The sequence below is a fragment of the Pseudophryne corroboree genome, unplaced genomic scaffold (assembly GCF_028390025.1).
Source record: "Pseudophryne corroboree isolate aPseCor3 unplaced genomic scaffold, aPseCor3.hap2 scaffold_893, whole genome shotgun sequence".
NCBI lineage: Eukaryota > Metazoa > Chordata > Amphibia > Anura > Myobatrachidae > Pseudophryne > Pseudophryne corroboree.
The window spans coordinates 241577-251417 of record NW_026970472.1 but is presented as its reverse complement, the minus strand read 5'-3'; the positions used below and the strand labels follow the sequence as shown (position 1 = coordinate 251417).

Here is a 9841-nt window from a genome sequence, read left to right as displayed (position 1 = left end):
AAGTGCTAATGTAAACTTATTACACAAGAGATTAGACAAAGCTGAAGCTAGGGAACAGTCAGGGAGTCAACCCATGCCTGTCCCTATGTCGCAGGGACCTTCGGGGTCTCAAAAGCGCCCACTATCCCAAATAGTTGACACAGATACCGACACGGATTCTGACTCCAGTGTCGACTACGATGATGCAAAGTTACAGCCAAAATTGGCTAAATGTATTCGATATATGATTATTGCACTAAAAGATGTTTTGCACATCACAGAGTCCCCTGTCCCTGACACGAGGGTACACATGTATAAGGGAAAGAAACCTGAGATAACCTTTCCCCCCTCACATGAGTTGAACGAATTATGTGAAAAAGCTTGGGAATCTCCAGACAAAAAGCTGCAGATTCCCAAAAGGATTCTTATGGCGTATCCTTTCCCGCCAATGGACAGGATACGGTGGGAATCCTCCCCTAGGGTGGATAAAGCATTGACACGCTTATCCAAAAAGGTAGCGCTGCCATCCCAGGATACGGCTACCATCAGGGACCCTGCTGACCGCAAGCAGGAGGTTACCCTAAAGTCCATTTACACACATTCTGGTACCTTACTCAGACCGGCAATTGCGTCGGCCGGGGTTGTAGCGCGGTGGCAGCGGAATTGCAGACCCGTCCTCAATTCCTGCTAAAAGTGGAATCATCCTTTCATATGAACCAACCTATTGTGATGCCTGTGGCTACGCGTGACTTGGAGGATTCCGAGTCCCTTGATGTGGTCAGGGCTTTGAAAATTTACGTGGCCAGAACGGCTAGAGTCAGAAAAACAGAAGCACTGTTTGTCCTGTATGCAGCCAACAAGATTGGCACCCCTGCTTCAAAGCAGACTATTGCTCTCTGGATCTGTAACACGATTCAGCAGGCGCATTCTATGGCGGCAAATCCATCTGCGAACTACAGGTAGTGCTGCAGGGCCCACACCCTTTTACTTGCCTTACAGAGCAGCTCTGGAGCTGTTACAGTGCCCAGCTGCTGCAAGAATTCAGCTTGAATGCTTCAGGGGCTGGGGCATAGCCAACATGAGCCCCACACCAAAGGAGGGTGGAGGTGTTTAATGCAAACTAGGGGTCAGCCAAGCGCCGCAAAAGGCCACCATGCCCTGCACGCCCCTTTTCTCTTTTCATATGCAGACGAGGGTTGAAGCCAACTTTGACCAACTGCTTGGATGACATCACCATATGCAAATCCATCTGCGGCAGGCCTTCCCCCAGGAATGCTTGCACTAGTTGTTGCATTTGGTTTGTTGTTTGGGGGTGCTTCAGTATTAGGCAGCCTTCTGCCCTCCCATGTTCATCTGAAAATATATGTTCTCCCTGCAGTTGTTGTCCCAAGATGAGAGTTCCCTTGTGCTGCCTCAGTTGAATCTCCTTTACTTGACAGAGATGTGCATGAGCAGCGGCCCTCCCCAGCCCTATTCCAAATCATACTTATTTTGCATAGGAGATACCATGGTCATGAAGATTTTTCTCCCAGGGTGAGGTTCATTCATTGCATTTTGGGTATGCTGACCCCTGTGATTTCCCCAAATGTGGGAAACTCGACTGCATTATTTGTGGTAGTGGGAGGCTGTGTTTGTGATTTCTTCTGGTCAGCTCTGGTAAAAGTCAGATTTCTTTGTTTCAGATTTTCCTTTAGCCTTGTTCTTCTTTCGAGAGTTCCCTTGTGCTGCCTCAGTTGGATCTCCTTCACTTAACAGGGGGGTGCCCGAGCAGCGACCCTCCCCAGCTCTAGCCCAACTCCTACTTACCTGCCAGGTGAGATACTATGATCATGAAGGTGCTTCTCCCAGGGCAAGGCTCACCCATTGCACTCTGGGTGTGCTGCCCCTGCGATTTCCCCAAATGTGGGAAACTTGACTGCATAATTTGTGTTTCCCCTGGTCGGCTCTCGTATAATTCAGATCTCTTTGTCTCAGATCTCTCTCCAGCCTAGTTTGCTGTCTGTTTCCACTTCTCTTTTCTTCAGCCGCTCCCTTCTATACCCTTGTGCACTATCCTGACTTCTCCTCCCGTCTGCTTACTTTGTGCCTTCCAATGCACAATGCAAACTACAGGTAGTGCTGCAGGGCCCACACCCTTTTACTTGCCTTACAGAGCGTCTCTGGAGCTGTTACAGTGCCCAGCTGCTGCAAGAAATCTGCTTGAATGCTTCAGGGGATGGGACATGGCCAACATGAGCCCCACACCAAAGGAGGGTGGAGCAGAAGGCTGCCTAATACTGAAGCACCCCCAAACAACAAACCAAATGCAACAACTAGTGCAAGCATTCCTGGGGGAAGGCCTGCCGCAGATGGATTTGTGGTGATGTCATCCAAGCAGTTGGTCAAAGGTGGCTTCAACCCTCGTCTGCATATGAAAACAGAAAAGGGGCGTGCAGGGCATGGTGGCCTTTTGCGGCGCTTGACTGACCCCTAGTTTGCATTAAACACCTCCACCCTCCTTCGGTGTGGGGCTCATGTTGGCTATGCCCCAGCCCCTGAAGCATTCAAGCTGATTTCTTGCAGCAGCTGGCCACTGTAACAGCTCCAGAGCTGCTCTGTAAGGCAAGTAAAAGGGTGTGGGCCCTGCAGCACTACCTGTAGTTTGCATTGTGCATTGGAAGGCACAAAGTAAGCAGACGGGAGGAGAAGTCAGGATAGTGCACAAGGGTATAGAAGGGAGCGGCTGAAGAAAAGAGAAGTGGAAACAGACAGCAAACTAGGCTGGAGAGAGACCTGAGACAAAGAGATCTGAATTATACGAGAGCCGACCAGGGGAAACACAAATTATGCAGTCAAGTTTCCCACATTTGGGGAAATCGCAGGAGCAGCACACCCAGAGTACAATGGGTGAGCCTTGCCCTGGGAGAAGCACCTTCATGATCATAGTATCTCACCTGGCAGGTAAGTAGGAGTTGGGCTAGAGCTGGGGAGGGTCGCTGCTCGGGTACCCCCCTGTAAAGTGAAGGAGATCCAACTGAGGCAGCACAAGGGAACTCTCGAAAGAAGAACAAGGCTAAAGGAAAATCTGAGACAAAGAAATCTGACTTTTACCAGAGCTGACCAGAAGAAATCACAAACACAGCCTCCCACTACCACAAATAATGCAGTCAAGTTTCCCACATTTGGGGAAATCACAGGGGTCAGCATACCCAAAATGCAATGAATAAACCTCACCCTGGGAGAAAAATCTTCATGACCATGGTATCTCCTATGCAAAATAAGTATGATTTGGAATAGGGCTGGGGAGGGCCGCTGCTCATGCACATCTCTGTCAAGTAAAGGAGATTTAACTGAGGCAACACAAGGGAACTCTCATCTGGGGACAACAACTGCAGGGAGAACATATATTTTCAGATGAACATGGGAGGGCAGAAGGCTGCCTAATACTGAAGCACCCCCAAACAACAAACCAAATGCAACAACTAGTGCAAGCATTCCTGGGGGAAGGCCTGCCGCAGATGGATTTGCATATGGTGATGTCATCCAAGCAGTGGGTCAAAGTTGGCTTCAACCCTCGTCTGCATATGAAAAGAGAAAAGGGGCGTGCAGGGCATGGTGGCCTTTTGCAGCGCTTGGCTGACCCCTAGTTTGCATTAAACACCTCCACCCTCCTTTGGTGTGGGGCTCATGTTGGCTATGCCCCAGCCCCTGAAGCATTCAAGCTGATTTCTTGCAGCAGCTGGGCACTGTAACAGCTCCAGAGCTGCTCTGTAAGGCAAGTAAAAGGGTGTGGGCCCTGCAGCACTACCTGTAGTTCGCATTGTGCGTTGGAAGGCACAAAGTAAGCAGACAGGAGGAGAAGTCAGGATAGTGCGCAAGGGCATAGAAGGGAGCGGCTCAAGAAAAGAGAAGTGGAAACAGACAGCAAACTAGGCTGGAGAGAGACCTGAGACAAAGAGATCTGAATTATACGAGAGCCGACCAGGGGAAACACAAATTATGCAGTCAAGTTTCCCACATTTGGGGAAATCGCAGGAGCAGCACACCCAGAGCAATGGGTGAGCCTTGCCCTGGGAGAAGCACCTTCATGATCATAGTATCTCACCTGGCAGGTAAGTAGGAGTTGGGCTAGAGCTGGGGAGGGTCGCTGCTCGGGTACCCCCCTGTAAAGTGAAGGAGATCCAACTGAGGCAGCACAAGGGAACTCTCGAAAGAAGAACAAGGCTAGAGGAAAATCTGAGACAAAGAAATCTGACTTTTACCAGAGCTGACCAGAGGAAAGCACAAACACAGTCCCCCACTACCACAAATAATGCAGTCAAGTTTCCCACATTTGGGGAAATCACAGGGGTCAGCATACCCAAAATGCAATGAATGAACCTCACCCTGGGAGAAAAATCTTCATGACCATGGTATCTCCTATGCAAAATAAGCATGATTTGGAATAGGGCTGGGGAGGGCCGCTGCTCATGCACATCTCTGTCAAGTAAAGGAGATTCAACTGAGGCAGCACAAGGGAACTCTCATCTTGGGTCAACAACTGCAGGGAGAACACATATTTTCAGATGAACATGGGAGGGCAGAAGGCTGCCTAATACTGAAGCACCCCCAAACAACAAACCAAATGCAACAACTAGTGCAAGCATTCCTGGGGGAAGTTCTGCAGAAGACGGATTTGCATACGGTGATGTCATCCAAGCAGTGGGTCAAAGTTGGCTTCAACCCTCATCTGCATATGAAAAGAGAAAAGGGGCGTGCAGGGCATGGCGGCCTTTTGCGGTGCTTGGATGACCCGTAGTTCGCATTAAACACCTCCACCCTCCTTTGGTGTGGGGCTCATGTTGGCCATGCCCCATCCCCTGAAGCATTCAAGCTGATTTCTTGCAGCAGCTGGGCACTGTAACAGCTCCAGAGCTGCTCTGTAAGGCAAGTAAAAGGGTGTGGGCCCTGCAGCACTACCTGTAGTTTGCATTGTGCATTGGAAGGCACAAAGTAAGCAGACGGGAGGAGAAGTCAGGATAGTGCACAAGGGTATAGAAGGGAGCGGCTGAAGAAAAGAGAAGTGGAAACAGACAGCAAACTAGGCTGGAGAGAGACCTGAGACAAAGAGATCTGAATTATACGAGAGCCGACCAGGGGAAACACAAATTATGCAGTCAAGTTTCCCACATTTGGGGAAATTGCAGGAGCAGCACACCCAGAGTACAATGGGTGAGCCTTGCCCTGGGAGAAGCACCTTCATGATCATAGTATCTCACCTGGCAGGTAAGTAGGAGTTGGGCTAGAGCTGGGGAGGGTCGCTGCTCGGGTACCCCCCTGTAAAGTGAAGGAGATCCAACTGAGGCAGCACAAGGGAACTCTCGAAAGAAGAACAAGGCTAAAGGAAAATCTGAGACAAAGAAATCTGACTTTTACCAGAGCTGACCAGAGGAAAGCACAAACACAGTCTCCCACTACCACAAATAATGCAGTCAAGTTTCCCACATTTGGGGAAATCACAGGGGTCAGCATACCCAAAATGCAATGAATGAACCTCACCCTGGGAGAAAAATCTTCATGACCATGGTATCTCCTATGCAAAATAAGTATGATTTGGAATAGGGCTGGGGAGGGCCGCTGCTCATGCACATCTCTGTCAAGTAAAGGAGATTCAACTGAGGCAGCACAAGGGAACTCTCATCTTGGGACAACAACTGCAGGGAGAACACATATTTTCAGATGAACATGGGAGGGCAGAAGGCTGCCTAATACTGAAGCACCCCCAAACAACAAACCAAATGCAACAACTAGTGCAAGCATTCCTGGGGGAAGTTCTGCAGAAGACGGATTTGCATACGGTGATGTCATCCAAGCAGTGGGTCAAAGTTGGCTTCAACCCTCATCTGCATATGAAAAGAGAAAAGGGGCGTGCAGGGCATGGCGGCCTTTTGCGGTGCTTGGATGACCCCTAGTTCGCATTAAACACCTCCACCCTCCTTTGGTGTGGGGCTCATGTTGGCCATGCCCCATCCCCTGAAGCATTCAAGCTGATTTCTTGCAGCAGCTGGGCACTGTAACAGCTCCAGAGCTGCTCTGTAAGGCAAGTAAAAGGGTGTGGGCCCTGCAGCACTACCTGTAGTTTGCATTGTGCATTGGAAGGCACAAAGTAAGCAGACGGGAGGAGAAGTCAGGATAGTGCACAAGGGTATAGAAGGGAGCGGCTGAAGAAAAGAGAAGTGGAAACAGACAGCAAACTAGGCTGGAGAGAGACCTGTGACAAAGAGATCTGAATTATACGAGAGCCGACCAGGGGAAACACAAATTATGCAGTCAAGTTTCCCACATTTGGGGAAATCGCAGGAGCAGCACACCCAGAGTACAATGGGTGAGCCTTGCCCTGGGAGAAGCACCTTCATGATCATAGTATCTCACCTGGCAGGTAAGTAGGAGTTGGGCTAGAGCTGGGGAGGGTCGCTGCTCGGGTACCCCCCTGTAAAGTGAAGGAGATCCAACTGAGGCAGCACAAGGGAACTCTCGAAAGAAGAACAAGGCTAAAGGAAAATCTGAGACAAAGAAATCTGACTTTTACCAGAGCTGACCAGAGGAAAGCACAAACACAGTCTCCCACTACCACAAATAATGCAGTCAAGTTTCCCACATTTGGGGAAATCACAGGGGTCAGCATACCCAAAATGCAATGAATGAACCTCACCCTGGGAGAAAAATCTTCATGACCATGGTATCTCCTATGCAAAATAAGTATGATTTGGAATAGGGCTGGGGAGGGCCGCTGCTCATGCACATCTCTGTCAAGTAAAGGAGATTCAACTGAGGCAGCACAAGGGAACTTTCATCTGGGGACAACAACTGCAGGGAGAACACATATTTTCAGATGAACATGGGAGGGCAGAAGGCTGCCTAATACTGAAGCACCCCCAAACAACAAACCAAATGCAACAACTAGTCCAAGCATTCCTGGGGGAAGTTCTGCAGAAGACGGATTTGCATACGGTGATGTCATCCAAGCAGTGGGTCAAAGTTGGCTTCAACCCTCATCTGCATATGAAAAGAGAAAAGGGGCGTGCAGGGCATGGTGGCCTTTTGCGGTGCTTGGATGACCCCTAGTTCACATTAAACACCTCCACCCTCCTTTGGTGTGGGGCTCATGTTGGCCATGCCCCATCCCCTGAAGCATTCAAGCTGATTTCTTGCAGCAGCTGGGCACTGTAACAGCTCCAGAGCTGCTCTGTAAGGCAAGTAAAAGGGTGTGGGCCCTGCAGCACTACCTGTAGTTTGCATTGTGCATTGGAAGGCACAAAGTAAGCAGATGGGAGGAGAAGTCAGGATAGTGCACAAGGGTATAGAAGGGAGCGGCTGAAGAAAAGAGAAGTGGAAACAGACAGCAAACTAGGCTGGAGAGAGACCTGAGACAAAGAGATCTGAATTATACGAGAGCCGACCAGGGGAAACACAAATTATGCAGTCAAGTTTCCCACATTTGGGGAAATCGCAGGGGCAGCACACCCAGAGTGCAATGGGTGAGCCTTGCCCTGGGAGAAGCACCTTCATGATCATAGTATCTCACCTGGCAGGTAAGTAGGAGTTGGGCTAGAGCTGGGGAAAGTCGCTGTTCGGGCACCCCCCTGTCAAGTGAAAGAGATCCAACTGAGGCAGCACAAGGGAACTCTCGAAAGAAGAACAAGGCTAGAGGAAGATCTGAGACAAAGAAATCTGACTTTTTCCAGAGCTGACCAGAGGAAAGCACAAACACAGTCCCCCACTACCACAAATAATGCAGTCGAGTTTCCCACATTTGGGGAAATCACAGGGGTCAGCATACCCAAAATGCAATGAATGAACCTCACCCTGGGAGAACAATCTTCATGACCATGGTATCTCCTATGCAAAATAAGTATGATTTGGGATAGGGCTGGGGAGGGCCGCTGCTCATGCACATCTCTGTCAAGTAAAGGAGATTCAACTGAGGCAGCACAAGGAAACTCTCATCTGGGGACAACAACTGCAGGGAGAACACATATTTTCAGATGAACATGGGAGGGCAGAAGGCTGCCTAATACTGAAGCACCCCCAAACAACAAACCAAATGCAACAACTAGTACAAGCATTCCTGGGGGAAGTTCTGCAGAAGACGGAATTGCATACGGTGATGTCATCCAAGCAGTGGGCCAAAGTTGGCTGGAACCCTCATCTGCATATGAAAAGAGAAAAGGGGTATGCAGGGCATGGCGGCCTTTTGCGGCGCTTGGATGACCCTTAGTTCGCATTAAACACCCCCACCCTCCTTCGGTGTGGGGCTCATGTTGGCCATGCCCCATCCCCTGAAGCATTCAAGCTGATTTCTTGCAGCAGCTTGGCACTGTAACAGCTCCAGAGCTGTTCTGTTAGGCAAGTAAAAGGGTGTGGGCCCTGCAGCACTACCTGTAGTTTGCATTGCGCATTGGAAGGCACAAAGTAAGCAGACAGGAGGAGAAGTCAGGATAGTGCACAAGGGTATAAAAGGGAGCGGCTCAAGAAAAGAGAAGTTGAAACAGACAGCAAACTAGGCTGGAGAGAGACCTGAGACAAAGAGATCTGAATTATACGAGACCTGACCAGGGGAAACACAAATTATGCAGTCAAGTTTCCCACATTTGGGGAAATGGCAGGGGCAGCACACCCAGAGTGCAATGGGTGAGCCTTGCCCTGGGAGAAGCACCTTCATGATCATAGTATCTCACCTGGCAGGTAAGTAGGAGTTGGGCTAGAGCTGGGGAGGGTCGCTGCTCGGGCACCCCCCTGTCAAGTGAAGGAGATCCAACTGAGGCAGCACAAGGAAACTCTCGAAAGAAGAACAAGGCTAGAGGAAGATCTGAGACAAAGAAATTTGACTTTTACCAGAGCTGACCAGAGGAAAACACAAACACAGTCCCCCACTACCAACAAATAAAGCAGTCGCGTTTCCCACATTTGGGGAAATCACAGGGGTCAGCATACCCAGAATGCAATGAATGAACCTCACCCTGGGAGAGTAATCTTCATGACCATGGTATCTCCTATGCAAAATAAGTATGATTTGGGATAGGGCTGGGGAGGGCCGCTGCTCATGCACATCTCTGTCAAGTAAAGGAGATTCAACTGAGGCAGCACAAGGGAACTCTCATCTGGGGACAACAACTGCAGGGAGAACACATATTTTCAGATGAACATGGGAGGGCAGAAGGCTGCCTAATACTGAAGCACCCCCAAACAACAAACCAAATGCAACAACTAGTGCAAGCATTCCTGGGGTAAGTTCTGCAGAAGACGGATTTGCATACGGTGATGTCATCCAAGCAGTGGGTAAAAGTTGGCTTCAACCCTCATCTGCATATGAAAAGAGAAAAGGGGCGTGCAGGGCATGGCGGCCTTTTGCGATGCTTGGATGACCCCTAGTTCGCATTAAACACCCCCACCCTCCTTTGGTGTGGGGCTCATGTTGGCCATGCCCCATCCCCTGAAGCATTCAAGCTGATTTATTGCAGCAGCTGGGCACTGTAACAGCTCCAGAGCTGCTCTGAACGGCAAGTAAAAGGGTGTGGGCCCTGCAGCACTACCTGTAGTTTGCATTGTGCATTGGAAGGCACAAAGTAAGCAGACGTGAGAAGTCAGGATAGTGCGCAAGGGCATAGAAGGGAGCGGCTCAAGAAAAGAGAAGTTGAAACAGACAGCAAACTAGGCTGGAGAGAGACCTGAGACAAAGAGATCTGAATTATACGAGAGCCGACCAGGGGAAACACAAATTATGCAGTCAAGTTTCCCACATTTGGGGAAATCGCAGGAGCAGCACACCCAGAGTGCAATGGGTGAGCCTTGCCCTGGGAGAAGCACCTTCCTGATTATAGTATCTCACCTGGCAGGTAAGTAG

At 49.8% G+C, this 9841-nt stretch overlaps 15 non-coding genes across 15 annotated transcripts; 2 read left to right on the top strand and 13 right to left on the bottom strand.

The window, feature by feature from the left end:
* The first annotated feature begins 1461 nt into the window (after positions 1-1461).
* On the top strand, positions 1462-1625 carry LOC135044173 (U1 spliceosomal RNA). Its single transcript, XR_010236893.1, has one exon. It is a non-coding gene; the product is annotated as a U1 spliceosomal RNA (small nuclear RNA).
* Positions 1626-1777: 152 nt separating this feature from the next.
* Positions 1778-1940, top strand: LOC135044181 (U1 spliceosomal RNA). The gene has a single exon (XR_010236900.1). It is a non-coding gene; the product is annotated as a U1 spliceosomal RNA (small nuclear RNA).
* An 824-nt stretch (positions 1941-2764) lies between these two features.
* On the bottom strand, positions 2765-2927 carry LOC135044189 (U1 spliceosomal RNA). Its single transcript, XR_010236908.1, has one exon. It is a non-coding gene; the product is annotated as a U1 spliceosomal RNA (small nuclear RNA).
* A 152-nt stretch (positions 2928-3079) lies between these two features.
* LOC135044172 (U1 spliceosomal RNA) lies at positions 3080-3243 on the bottom strand. The gene has a single exon (XR_010236892.1). It is a non-coding gene; the product is annotated as a U1 spliceosomal RNA (small nuclear RNA).
* A 674-nt stretch (positions 3244-3917) lies between these two features.
* LOC135044199 (U1 spliceosomal RNA) lies at positions 3918-4078 on the bottom strand. Its single transcript, XR_010236916.1, has one exon. It is a non-coding gene; the product is annotated as a U1 spliceosomal RNA (small nuclear RNA).
* A 152-nt stretch (positions 4079-4230) lies between these two features.
* On the bottom strand, positions 4231-4394 carry LOC135044166 (U1 spliceosomal RNA). The gene has a single exon (XR_010236886.1). It is a non-coding gene; the product is annotated as a U1 spliceosomal RNA (small nuclear RNA).
* Positions 4395-5068: 674 nt separating this feature from the next.
* Positions 5069-5231, bottom strand: LOC135044187 (U1 spliceosomal RNA). Its single transcript, XR_010236906.1, has one exon. It is a non-coding gene; the product is annotated as a U1 spliceosomal RNA (small nuclear RNA).
* Positions 5232-5383: 152 nt separating this feature from the next.
* LOC135044170 (U1 spliceosomal RNA) lies at positions 5384-5547 on the bottom strand. The gene has a single exon (XR_010236890.1). It is a non-coding gene; the product is annotated as a U1 spliceosomal RNA (small nuclear RNA).
* Positions 5548-6221: 674 nt separating this feature from the next.
* On the bottom strand, positions 6222-6384 carry LOC135044188 (U1 spliceosomal RNA). The gene has a single exon (XR_010236907.1). It is a non-coding gene; the product is annotated as a U1 spliceosomal RNA (small nuclear RNA).
* Positions 6385-6536: 152 nt separating this feature from the next.
* Positions 6537-6700, bottom strand: LOC135044169 (U1 spliceosomal RNA). Its single transcript, XR_010236889.1, has one exon. It is a non-coding gene; the product is annotated as a U1 spliceosomal RNA (small nuclear RNA).
* Positions 6701-7374: 674 nt separating this feature from the next.
* On the bottom strand, positions 7375-7537 carry LOC135044180 (U1 spliceosomal RNA). Its single transcript, XR_010236899.1, has one exon. It is a non-coding gene; the product is annotated as a U1 spliceosomal RNA (small nuclear RNA).
* Positions 7538-7689: 152 nt separating this feature from the next.
* LOC135044160 (U1 spliceosomal RNA) lies at positions 7690-7853 on the bottom strand. Its single transcript, XR_010236880.1, has one exon. It is a non-coding gene; the product is annotated as a U1 spliceosomal RNA (small nuclear RNA).
* Positions 7854-8527: 674 nt separating this feature from the next.
* Positions 8528-8690, bottom strand: LOC135044191 (U1 spliceosomal RNA). Its single transcript, XR_010236910.1, has one exon. It is a non-coding gene; the product is annotated as a U1 spliceosomal RNA (small nuclear RNA).
* A 152-nt stretch (positions 8691-8842) lies between these two features.
* On the bottom strand, positions 8843-9007 carry LOC135044183 (U1 spliceosomal RNA). Its single transcript, XR_010236902.1, has one exon. It is a non-coding gene; the product is annotated as a U1 spliceosomal RNA (small nuclear RNA).
* Positions 9008-9678: 671 nt separating this feature from the next.
* On the bottom strand, positions 9679-9841 carry LOC135044193 (U1 spliceosomal RNA). The gene has a single exon (XR_010236911.1). It is a non-coding gene; the product is annotated as a U1 spliceosomal RNA (small nuclear RNA).